This window comes from Psammomys obesus, unplaced genomic scaffold (assembly GCF_907164565.1).
Source record: "Psammomys obesus unplaced genomic scaffold, mPsaObe1.curated_primary_1811, whole genome shotgun sequence".
NCBI classification, from domain to species: Eukaryota; Metazoa; Chordata; class Mammalia; order Rodentia; family Muridae; genus Psammomys; species Psammomys obesus.
In genome coordinates this window covers 10673685-10687565 of record NW_026591872.1, presented here as the reverse complement: position 1 = coordinate 10687565, position 13881 = coordinate 10673685, and the positions used below count along the sequence as shown (strand labels likewise).

At 36.0% G+C, this 13881-nt stretch overlaps 1 non-coding gene across 1 annotated transcript; it reads left to right on the top strand.

The window, feature by feature from the left end:
- The first annotated feature begins 13453 nt into the window (after positions 1 to 13453).
- Positions 13454 to 13560, top strand: LOC129680552 (U6 spliceosomal RNA). The gene has a single exon (XR_008720701.1). It is a non-coding gene; the product is annotated as a U6 spliceosomal RNA (small nuclear RNA).
- Positions 13561 to 13881: the final 321 nt, after the last annotated feature.

The following is a 13881-nucleotide window of genomic DNA, read 5'->3' as shown; positions in this document are numbered from 1 at the left end:
CAATGAATTAATTAATTGGAAGAAAAACGACATAAAATATGAGGACAGGGAAAATTGCCCTTCACAATACTTTGCTGCCATAACACTGAAAGGTGTATGATATTAACTGACTTTTGCCCCAATCCCCATTGGTTTCATATCATAAGCTTGAAAAAATAATGAATATGTTCTAAGATGTAGTTGAATTATTTATTGCCATATGTAACTGAAGAAACAGATATAGTTAGTGCTACTTGTGTAATTAGGATTTATTGAAAAACTTTAATAATTTGGGTTAATATTTACACTTGCATTTAGAAAAACTCATGGTGATACTTGATAGTACACTTGTGTTTAACCTGAGAATCTTTTGTTGAGGTAATTAATTGTGACAATGCCATCTTTGTCAACTTTTTTGACTTTCTGGGTAATAGAGAAAACTGAATATTATTTTGGAGAAAAAAAATATACACAACTTATTAAAACCTCTCCATTACTCCTTAATATACTATCTATTGGCTGTTGGAATTCTAATCTTAAATTACCTTCTGATAAATTGTGTGTGTGTGTGTGTGTGTGTGTGTAAGAAAGATGCTATGTGTGTAAGAAAGATGCTATGGGTGTTTTATGATTATGACTTGGTTCAATTGAAGATGTTAAGTTAGGTTAGAGCTTGAAGTGTGAGTTATGTAATTTTTAGTTCTATTTCTTATCATTATCATCATTAAGTTTTGTAACTCAGAGATTTCTACATGTATCTGAAATGCCACATGCAAGCAGATATATACATTCTTGGATCTGTGCTTGGTGAAAAGGAAGATTTTATAGGTCTTTCATCATCATCGCTGATTTAATAATACATAATCATTGACCTCCAAAAGTTAACATATCCAGTCTATGGAAACCTCAAAGACCTGGTGATACTTTTATATCCAATAAGACTGCATGTTGTAATCTCTATCAAAAAATTCTACCAACAGGGAACCAGTTGATTAAATTATTTCTATGTAATTAAATATTGAATTTCAAATAGTCTACTAGCTCTTTGAGGGACATGATAGGTTGGGTGGCTCAGAAAATGTAGCCTATAAGGAATGCAGGTATAGTATACCCCACATGGTTCTTCCCAAACAAAAATGCAGACCTGAGATTGATGCACAGAAGTCATACTAAAAAGCGCTGTATGGTGGCATGTACTTGTGACCTATGAACCAAGGAGGTAGAAACTGGTGAATTCTTTTAGTTTTAGCTCACTAAGGAGATGATTATGTTTTTATTATTTCTTTCAGTTTGTTTATATGGTGGATTACATTGATGGAATTAAGTATATTGAATAACCATGCAAGCTTTGGATGAAGCCTACTTGGTCGTGGTGGATGAATATCTTTGATATGTTCTTGAATTTGGTTTGCAAGTATATTATTGACTATTTTGTGTCAATGTTCATAAGCCAGATTGGTCTGAAATTCTCTTTCTTTGTTGGGTCTTGAAGTGGTTTAGATATAAATGTAACGGTGGCATTATAGAATGACTTTGGTAATTTTCCTTCTTTTTCCATTTTGTGGAATAGTTTGAAGAGTATTGGAATTAGCTCTACTTTGAATGTCTGGGAGGATTCTGTGCTCAAACCATCTGGCCCTGAACTTTTTTTTGGATGGGAGAGTGTGATGACTGCTTTTATTTCTGTAAGGGATATAGAAATATTTAATTTATTCACCAGATCTTTATTAAGCTTTGGTAAATAGAATCTATTCTTCTTTTCTATATACTCCTATTATTTTTAGGTTTTGTCTATTCATGGTTTCTTTGGTATTTTGTGTTAGGAACTTTTTTATTTATATGGGTTTTTTTTTTGATGTAACCATGTAATATGTATTATTTTGTTACCTTAGTATATAAAGTTAATCGATGTTAATGTATCAACAGATAAGTTCTATTGAACATATACTTTATTATAGAATGACTTGGTCATAGAATCCATGTTAATGTAAGTATCAACAGATCAGTTATATTGATCATATTCTTTATTATAGAAGGACTGTGTCATAGAGATTGCCTGTACTTTGTTTTCAATAATATTATTATCTTTTCTGGTAATAATGTACCAATTTTTACTTATAAAATCCAAGTAAGAAGTTCCAGTTCTTTTTCATTCTTCCTGATTATTTATTTTTCACAGATTTTATTTTTGTTAATGTTTTTTCTTGTTAATTAAATTTTTAAATTTTTATATTAATTACAGTTTATTCATTTTATATCACAGATCTAGTTCTGTCCCTCATTCCATCCCAATCCCACTCTCCCTCCCTCATCTCCTCCCATTCCCCTCTCCAATACACTGATATGGGAGGTCCTACTTCCCTTCCATCTGACCCTAGCTCATCAGGACAGGATGGGCTGCATTGTCCTCCTCTGTGGCCTGGCAAGGCTACTCCCCCCTTGAGATGATCAAAGGTACAACTACTGAGTTCATGTCAGAGACAGACCCTGTTCCCCTTTCTAGGGAATCCACTTGGATACTGAGCTGCCATGGGCTGTATCTGAACGGGGGATCTAGGTTAATAATTATTAAGTTTTATTGTATTAAAATATCTACAAGATAAAATATCAATTTTAATCTTTAAAGTGGATGTTTCAGTGACATTAAGTACAGTCCCACTTCTTTTATATCATTACTCTTGTATTTCTCTAGACATCTTTCATTACTCTACATCAAAATTCTGTGTTTATCAACTGTTGAGTCCATAAACTATGTATTGCCAGTTCCTGGTAATCACTTTTTTACTTTCTGTCTTGTACAAGTTATTCTAGGTACCATTTAAATAGATCTGTAGAACATTTGTCCTTTTGTGACAGTCTTACTTCTCTTCTAATGTCCTCAGTGTTCATCAATGTGGTGTCAGTCAATTCCATTTCTTTTTAAAGTTGAATAAAATTTCACTATGTGTATTCCCCTCATTTGTGATGAATAATCTTTGTTGTCAATTTGAATGTATGTGTGATCAACTAAAATCTAAGCAGCTGGGCATACATATGAAGACATTTCTTGATTAGATAATTTGGGGTGGAAAAACCCATCCTATCTCTGTTTCACATCTTCTTGTGGCAGCCTTCATAAAAGGACATAGAAGAAATGAGATTTTGCTTTTGGCATGCTCAGCCTTACTCTTACTGGCAAGTTCATCTGCTTTTGGTCTGTTCTTCCTTACTCTTACTGGCAAATTTAACTATTCTGTCACTGAGGCATTTTTCCACTGATATTAGAACTTCTTCTGTATTCTAATTTATACTGAACACCAGTTGCTCTCTAGGAATTCTCAAGACTCTAGCACCAGACTGAGACTGCAGAGACATTCAGTCTTGTGGACTGAACAACTACTGGATTCCTGAATTTTCTGTTGGGAATTATATATATATATATATATATATATATATATATATATATATATATATATATATATATATATATATAGTATATTAATATTATTAATATTGATATTAATGATATATATATATACCATTATATTATTTCTGTTCTTTTAGAGAACTCTGACTAATATAGATTTTTTTATACCAGAGAGAAAAATATTGCAATGACTGACCTGACCATATGTATTTTTTAGTTGAATGTGGAAATCTTTAGAACTTTGGACTAAAGAAGTAATTGAACATTGTGATCCTGTTACAGGAATTGCTCTGGAATGAGCTTTCTACACCAACAAGAGTGGAACAGAGACTTCACCAATGGATTCAAGAGAGGACAGTTTGTGAAAACTTTAATGCTAGGGATAGTTAGCATTTTCATTTTAAAGTATAGAACAATAAGGTGGGATGGGAAATGAAACAAGATTCTACAGAAGCTTAAGAGACAGTCAGCAGGTTAAGGGGAATGATGACCTATTCTTTCAATTGTTTCTTCAGGTCATTTTGTTCCAAGTAGCAAATGAAGTCATGCTTTGCAAATAGGCAGTACAAGCAGTGTTTTAATTAGCTCACTAAATAAATCAGTGCCTAATAATTGGTATTTTATACATCATTCTACTTCATTACCTCCTCTTCACCTTCATAACACCTTATGAATCTATATTGAAGAAACAGGTTGCTACTCTTGGTATATCATCTTTTTTTGTACTCCATTGGCTCTCATTTGTACCTCCTGCTCTAATCCTTTCTAATAACTTTTCAGCATTTTTCTCATACTATTTCTGGCTGATTAGTATAAAACATTATTTTTTATTTTAAAAAATGCATATGCCTTCCTTTTCACCAGTAATCAAGTCTAGTGCGCTGCTGTTTTGTAGCACCATTGCTTTCAATGAATCTGTCTGATTCTGAATCCTGACTATGATTTTCTGAATAATAGTTAAGTTCTTATTTCTTGAATATAAGAAATGTATGTAAGTATTGCTGGACCCTGTTTTCTGTAAGCACATGAATGTTGGTGGCCAAGAATACCTGTCTAAAACTGTCTCCTGGGTAGAAGATATAAATACCCTTGGGACAGGTGAACTGTGTATCACTCGGAACCGATGTTCTTTTAATTAAAAACTGATATAACTCTTCTCATTTTTCATACATTGGGCTTTTCCTCTGATCAGATCAGGTGGCCCAGTTAAACATGTCTCTTTTGTGTCATTCTTAGTCATGCTTTGGTTAGTCAATCACACTCCAGTATAAATAATCTGGCTTTCATGTAAAAAATATCCAGGAGTTCTGACTTAGATTAATATGCTTATGGCTGGAATTTACTAAAGCTAACATTTGAGTCACAACTTTTCCACAGAGAAGAGCTTCTCTATACTCCGTTTCCATATTATTTCTTCTAGTAACCTCACCCCTTCCACCCCTAAGGTTCTTCTGTGGTATTAACGCCTTTTTCCACTATTGAAGTTCCCATTTCAGTCCTTTTTCATAGAGAAGCTATTGCATAGCTAGTGCTTAAAATAAGACCAATTGGTTCTCCCACAGTTGTTCTTTTGTTCTCTGGCCACTTGTCCATAGGCTATCATCAGCCAGGGTCTCTTCTAAAAGGAGTGGGTCTTTTTTTGTTTGTTTGTTTTGGTGTGGACAGTTCTGTCACACCACGATGAGTTCTAAGGGGTTATTTGTGGCTGATATATGCCCAACTAGCAGCTCGTGAAAGGAATAAGGCAGGATTCTCTAGGGGGGCAGTTAGTTATATTATTGAGTGTCCAAGAATTAATTGGAGTTGTCTTGTGTCACAGCTGCTCTCCAGACTATATGACAGAGTCAGAGAGACAAAGTGGGCACTGACTTGGATGCATATCTAGGAGATCAGGGAGAACATCAGAAAGCAGAGTAGAAGCAGAGCCATTGTCCCCATTCTGATGTCTGGTCTTGCTTAGCTCTCATTGTCCACTCCTGGCTTGGGTCAGTGATAAGCTTGGCATGGGCATGTTATATCATGGTTTGGCACCTGCAACTTTAAGAACTGAATGAGTGGTGACAATTGGATGATTTTCTGTGTGTTAGGAAAGTTTTTAGAAAACTGTTAGATGCAGGTGCTTCCATGCCCTCTGAGAAAGCCTTAGTACTTTGGGAGCAGTGGAGGTGGGTGGCCAAACATGATCTCAAAAGGAGGATATCCACATTGATGAAGATCTCTTCCATGGCAGTGTTTAGTAAGTGTTGTTGAAATTTCTTGGTCATTCTCTCAGCTCATCCTGAAGACTGGGGGTGGTACTGTGTGTTCCAAGTTATTTCTCTATGAGTGTAGGACAAGCTTCTACCCAGCTTGAGAAGCACATATTATGGCAAGTAAATAATTGCATATTCTGTTGGGTTGACTTTCAGTAAAATCCACATCTATATGTTCAATCGTATAGGAGCCCTACTTTTTGTGTCAGAATGGGGCCTCAAGTCCTTACTTGGGATTGTTTCATGCACAGTGCAGACTGGTTTTGTCTACATGTTAGGTCAGTGTTAGCAAGCTCAGGACCACCAAACATCTTTATAACAATTCTTGTAGAGAGATTTACTAGATGGATTGTTTCTTGAACTTCCTAGGCAAGGCTGGGAGCTGTCATTTCAGGAATTATTATCTTAACTGTTTCAATTAGCTAACCTTCCTAGTTTTCATTAGCACCTTGGCTCGTTCTTCTCATTTCTTCTGGCTTTTATGAAGGAATCTGGGAATATCAGGAGTATGGAATATACTGTCTGGAGGCCAATGGGAAGGGACTATTGGGATATTTCTCACAGGGGAAGCATGTTTGGCTGTCTGTTCTCTCTGTAGGGTTTCCAGATTCTACCTTGGCTCAGTGTGAGCCTGGCAGTGAACCACTACCTCAGCCTGAATGGGTATGTGCCAGACAGCTTCTAGGAGATGTAAGATCTTGTTTCTGATTTTAATTTTTTTCTGAGGTAAGAAATGTCCTTTTAAATGTTTTTAAGCTTTGAATAGATGTGAGGAGCTATTCCCATGTTGTATGCTTTGACTCCCATTAGTCAAAAGCTTTAAATTGGGAAAATATCTGAATTTGAAAGCAGCTTGTCCTTCAAAACTGGTCATGAGAATTTCTCTCCTATAATTTCAGTTATAGAAATGCTCTCATCCTATCTATCTATGTATGTGGCTGGATTTTCATTTTCTTAGATGATAGAAAGCATTGGCATTGTCCTTCATGGACACATTGGAATGGGCTAGTGTCTGAAACACAGCCAATTGCAGTCTGTAATAGCTGCCCATGAGTCAAGGTTGGTGAGCATTGCATCTAGGAGATGCCTTTGGAAGGATGGAATCTGGTGGTCTCATGATTACATCTGTGCTGACAGTTGGGGCTGATAGAGAAACAACACCACAGTCTAAATTTAGTCCCCTGGGAAAGCTTCCTTGGTGTTTTCCATCGTATGAGTTTAGCAGGATTGTGTGGGTCTCACATCAGGACTATACAGAATACATGACCAGAAAAGTTTTTAAATCAGGAGTTGAAAGAATTCATGCATGCCTTACCAAGTGAAGTACATAGGTTGGGGTGAAAGTCTTCTCTCAAGCAGAATTTAATGGGCCATGCTAGTAGGAGCTTGGAAGCCAGTACTGCAAACAATGTGGACTATAGAGGCCTGGATCAAAATATTTTAGACAGAACAACGTTAGCAACTGGGCTACTGATCATTTTTGTAATGTTTTGGCAAAAAAAGTGACTGCTTACTGCCCTCCTGCTAAACTTCTTTGATGGAAGAAATTTCAAGACTGTGTCAAATATTTATTCACAATCACTCTAATGCAGATATAAAAGAAAAAAGAAAAAGTGGGGCAAAATGAAATACAAAATGTGTAAGATGAAGACAAAGAGGAACAGGAAATTTAGTCTTGATGTCAAGGATTACACTGAAAGAAATGAAATTAAAAAGAGCCCTGATCCCCAATTCCCCAATGGAATAAATGAAGGTACGCCCTCAGGGCAAGACCCCACCATGTTAAGCTTCCAACTTATGAAAGGAAAAGTCTAAGGAATTTTCTGCTCCAAAAAAGCAAAAACAAATCACAGATTCTACATATATAATTCAATGGGTCCAGGATTCACCTCAAATTGTTAATAAAATTTGACAATGTTCTCTATGTGTTTCTGGCTTTTAAGTCATGAAGGATAGACAAATAAGGAAGTGTAGATTCTCCCTCCAACATATGGAAACCCACTGAGGACAGGAAAAGAGTCCCTGCATGGAGGCCCTGAGTGGCCACTGCATGGAATTGTGAAAGTGAAGCCTCACTTGCCTTGGAAGCCCAAGATATTGGAAAATTTAGAACCTTGAGACATCTACCAAGGGGAGCTGTATAGAGAAGGTGGAATCATACCAGGAGAAAAGTATGTTTCATTAAGCAAAGCCAGAAGTGTAGAGCAATATATGCCCTAAAACATCAGATATAAAGCTAAAGGATTAGGAGATTGCCTTACTAGGCCTTGGTCTTGCATTGGTCCAATATTTCCTATGTTACCATTCATCCACTTAGGAATGGCAATATATTTTCTATGATACTGTATGTTGGATGTGTGTAATTTGCAGTTTTATTTTATGTGGAGGAGTTATGATTAAAAGCCTTGTCAGAGACAGCTCCTGTTCACCTTAATAGGGAACCCACTTGGATACTGAGCTCCCATGGGCTACATCTGTGTAGGGGTTTTAGGTTATCTCCGTGCATCGTCCTTGGTTGGAGTATCTGTTTCAGAAAAGACACCTGGGCCCAGATTTTTTGGTTCTCTTGGTGTCCTAGTGGAGCCCCTATCCCCTCCAGGTCTTTCTATCTCCCCCTTCTTTCCTATGATTCCCTGCACTCTGCACAAAGTTTGGTTATGAGTCTCAGCATCTGCTTTAATACACTTCTGAGTAAAGTCTTTCAGAGGCGCTCTGTATTAGGCTCCTGCCCTGTTTCCTGTTTTCTCCCTTTTCTGATGTCTGTCCATTTGCTTTTCTGAATGAGGATTGATCATCTTACCCAGGGTACTCCTTCTTGCTTAGCTTATTTAGGTGTACAGATTTTAGTATAGTTATCCTATATTATATATCTAATATCTACTTATAAGCGAGTATATGCCGTGTGTGTCTTTCTGCTTCTGGGATACCTCACTCAGGATGATCTTTTCTAGATCCCACCATTTGTCCGCAAATTTCCTGAAGTCTTTTGTGTAAATCTACCGCAATTTCTATATCCATTCCTCAGTTGAGGGAGATCTGGGTTGTTTCCAGGTTCTAGCTCTTACAAATAAAGCTGCTATAAACATGTTTGAGCAAAAGTCCTTGTGTCCTCTACTGTGGCCTGGTAGCCACTTCTGGTGAGAACTGATAGACTAAGATCAGAAAGAAGAGGAGAACCTCCCCTATCAGTGGACTTGGGAAGTAGCATGCATGCAGAAAGGGGAGGGAGGGTGGGATCGGGAGGGGAGGAGGGAGGGGCTTATGGGGGGATACAAAATGAATAAAGTGTAATTAATAAAAAATTAAAAAAATAAATCAGAAAAAAAGTCCTTGTGTACTTGAGCATATTTTGGATATATACCTATGAGTGGTATAGCTGGATCTTGAGGAAGTGTTATTCCTAGTTGTATGAGAATGAGCCAGATTAATTTCCAAAGTGATAGTACAAGCTTACATTCCCACCAGCAATGGAGGAGGGTTCCGCTTTATCCACATCCTCTCCAGTATGTATTGTCACTTGAGTTTTTGATCTTAGCCATTCTGAAGTCTGTGAGGTGAAATCTCAGAGACGTTTTAATTTGCATTTCCTGGATGACTAAGGACTCTGAGCATTTCTTTAAGTGTTTCTCTGCTATTCGATATTCCTCTACAGAGAATTCTCTGTTTAGCTCTGTACCCCATTTTTAATAGATTTACTTGATTTGTTGCTTTTAACTTCTTGAGTTCTTTATGTATTCTAAATATTAGCTCTCTGTCAGATATAAGGTTGGTGAAGATCCTTTTCCAGTCTATAGGCTGTTGTTTCATTCTGATGACACTGTCCTTTGTTTTACAGAAGCTTTTCAGTTTCATGAGGTCCCATTTATTGATTGTTGATCTTAGAACCTGTGCTGTGGCTGGCTCTCTGATAACCTCCCCCTGAGATGGAGGCAACCTTTCCAGGCAACAGATGAAGACAAAGTAGCCAGTTTTGATGAGACCTGATAGGGTAGGTTCAAATGGAAGAGGAGGAGGATGTCCCCTATCAATGTACTTGGAGAGGGGCATGGGAGAAAAACAGGGAGAGAGAGTGATATTGGGAAGGAATGAGGGAGGGTGCTACAGCTGGAATACAAAGTGAATAAACTCTAATGAATATAAAAAATTAAAATTAAAATTAAATAAATAAATAAAAATTTAAAAAGACTGTAGCCTAGAGTCATAGAAAAGACATGGATATAAAAATGTTGTTAACTCTGAAAGACTGTAGAGACTTTTGAAATTGGACTAAATTCCTTTTGCATTCTGATTTCACCAAGAGATTATGGCTTCCAGGGAGTGAAATTTAGTAATTTTAATGAGCTAACCCACTGTATATCTCAGAAATTAAATATTTGGTCCTCAGTTGGTAGAATTGTTTGTGAAGGATTAGGAGGTATGGCCTTGCTAAAATGTCAAAGGCCAGCTTCAGCACCAAAGGATAAACTGAGATGGGGCATAGAGTCTGCAGAAGTCAGAGCTGATGGCTCCTAGCAACTGTAGGCCATTACTGCTTGTAACTGGCTGTGAACTCCTTGTGCTCTTTGGGATCTGGCCAATGTGAAGGAAAAAAGAAAAGGAGGGAAAGAATCATCCACACTTACACACCTAGAGTTACTGGATAAAGCAAAACAAGCGCCAATGTGCAAGTTCCTACAAGCTTCAACAATTTTACAAATACCCATATATATATATATATATACACATACATACAAACGTACATACATACTTACATACATACGTACATTATTTATACTTACACACATTCACACATTCGGTAAATGGAGCAAAGTTCCAACAAGCAAGCTCCAACCATATTCACATATATACGTATACACACTTATACACATTTTGTCTGTGGAGCAAAACTCCAACAACTATATTTTTTCCCACACTTTATATATCCCAGAAAAATCTTTCAATCAGAAAAAAAAATCACAACGTGATTATATTCTATTCTATTTTTGTGAACAATTAAAATGAGTATATGTAAGAAAAACATGTTCTCCAATACCCTCACATGATCAAATGTTTTACAAATTATTTCAAAGAACCCACATACATTTGTAGCTAAGCAACTTGTTATAGACTAAAACTATACGCAAACAAGGTAAAATTTCCTGCCAGTTTCTCTTTACTGGCAGGCTGCAATTTGCAATTACAAAGAAAGAATCAGTTATCTTAAAAGTAATCTCATAAAAATCTTAGAAGAATCATAAATCTAAACATTTATATAAAAACAATTAGCCATTTCTAGTTTAAATCCTCAAGGTCCACATCTACTCATTGACATTTTTTTATTGCATCATATCATGAACCTAATATCAAAATGGGTACAAGAAATTAATCATCACCTTCAGGTCAACTTTAGAGAAAAAGTCATGTCAGCCAGTACTAATTGGGGTAGTGTTCTTGCTTACGAACCTCAAAAAATCTCCAGCTAAACCATTAAAAGTGTTCTTTTCTTTGTACCTAACTACATGGTCATTTTTTGAGGAGGTTACTGAGGTGCTGACAAGAAGGTATACTCTTTTGAGTTTGGATAAGAAGTTCTGCAGAAATCTATTAGGTCTATTTCATTTAGGACCTCTGTAAATGTCATTATTAATTTCTGTCAAGTTAATCTGTAACTTTATGAGAGTGGAATGTTGAAGTCTCCCATTACTAAGGTATTGATGTATGATTTAAGCTTTAATAACATTTTGTTTACAAATGCAGGTGCTCTTGTATTTGGGGCATACATGTGCAGGACTCTGATGTCTACCTGATGGGTTGTTCCTTTGATGAGAATAAAGTGCCCCTCCTTATCTTTTTTATTTATTTTGGTTGAAAGTCTATTTTACTAGATATTAGGGTAGCTACTCAAGCTTGTTTTCTAGGTCTGTTTGCTTGAAAAACCTTTTTCCAGGCCTTTACTCTGAGGTAGTGTTTACATTTGTGGCAGAGGTGTGTTTCTTGGATGCAGCAGAATGTTGGATCCTGTTTCTGCAACCTGTTAGTCTGTGTCTTTTTATTGGAGAATTGAGACCATTGAGGTTGACAGATAAAAGTGACGAATATAAGTTCCTTTTATTGGGAGTTAGTACTGTTACTGTTTCTATGCTTGTTTTCTTTCAGATTTTGTTGTGAAATTATCTACATCCTGAGTTTTCGTGGGTGTAGCTGATTTCATCATTTTGGAGTTTTCCTTCTGTTAAATTCTGTAGGGCTGGGTTGCTGTGTAGATATTGTTTAACTCTATTTTTTTTTCACAGAATATTTTGTTTTCTCCATCTATGCTGATTGAAAGCTTTGCTGGGGATTGTAGTCTGGGTTGGCATCTGTGGTCTTTTAGAGTTTGCATGACATCTGCACAAACCCTTCTGGCTTTCATTGTTTATGTGGAGAAATCTGGTGTGATCCTGCTAGGTCTACATTTATATGCTAGTGGACTTTTTCCATTTTTGCTTTTAATATGTTTTCTTTGTTCTGTAGAGTTAGTATTTTGACTATTATGTGAAATGAGTTTCTTTTCTGGTCTACTCTATTCAGGATTCTATGTTTATGGACATCTCTTTCTTTAAGATGGGAAATTTTTCTTCTGTTATTTTCTTGAAAGTATTTTCTGGATCTGGGAACCTGGAATCTTCTCTTTTTTATCTATTCCTATTATTCTTAGATTTCATCTTTTTATGACATCCTTGTTTTCTTGACTGTTTTGTGTTTGGATCTTTTCCGATTTATTTTTTTCTTTGAGAGTTTTATCAATTTCTGCCAGAGTATTTTCAGCACCTGAGATTTTCTCTTCCATCTCTTGTATTCTATTGGTGATGCCTGACTTTGTTTTTCCTGATCATTTTTCTAAATTCTCCAGCTCCAGGGTTTTCTCTGCTTGTGTTTTCTTTATTGATTCCAATTCTGTTTTAATATCTTGTATGCTTTCTTTCATCTGTTTGAATGTTTTTCCATGATGTACTCAATTTATTCTGTTTGTTTCCTCTGTATATGCCTCTACTTATACCTCTACCTGTGACTCTATAGTTCAGCTATATTTGCCTGTATTTCTTTGAGAGCTTTATTCGGTTCCCTTAAATGCCTCTAATAACTGGTTAAGCAAATATTTGATAATATTTTCCTGTGTGTACAATGAATTAAAATATACATTGAATTTTGAGGTTGCTGGTGAAGCTATGATGTCGGGATTTTTCTTGGATGTGCTTTTATGCCAACCTCTAGAGAACTTTTCACCCAAACAAATAAACAAAAAAATTACCTTCTTCTAAGAACCCCAAGGAACCTTCTTCATAATTGACTGTATAGTCAGGCACAAACCAAGCCTCAACAGATACAAGAAGATGAAAATAATCCCTTGTGTACTATCAGATAAACATAGCCTAAAAGTAGACTTCAACAATGAAAGAAACAATAAAAATCCTACATATACATGGAAACTAAACAACTCTCTACTCAATGATAGCTTGGTTAGGAAGAAATGAAAGTAGAAATGAGAGACTTCCTAAAATACAGTGAAAATTAAGGGACAACTTACCCAAGCTTATGGGACACAATGAAAGCAGTGCTAAGAGGAAAGTCCATAGTTCTCAGTGCTTTCAGAAATAAATTTGAGACATCTCATACAACCAACTTAACAGAACACCTAATAGCTCTAGGAAAAAAATGTAGACACACCAAAAAGGAATAGATGATTAGAAATAATCAAACACAGAACTGAAATCAATGAATTTGAAACAAATAAAAAAATTCAAAGAATTAATGAAACCAAGAGCTGATTCTTTGAGAAAATCAATAAGATAGACAAGTGCTCACTTTGGCAGCACATATACTAGAATTGGAACAACACAGAGAAGATTAGCATGGCCCCGGAGAAAGGATGACATGCAAATTCATGAATCATACCATAATTTTTAAGACATCATGAAATGACAAGCCCATGGCCAAACTAACTATAAGACAGAGAGAAACTATCCAAATCAGCAAAATCTAAAAAAAAGGGGGGGGGACATAATTACAGACACTGAGGAAATCCAAACAATCACTAGGTCTTACTACAAAAGCCTACATACCACGAAATTCGACAATCTAAGTGAAATAGACAATTTTCTTGATAGATTCCATTTACCAAAATTAAATCAATATCAGGTAAGTAGATTAAATATTCCTATATGCTCCAAGGAAATAGAAGCAGTCATCAAAAATCTCCCTTACAAAAAAAAAAAAAAAAAAAAA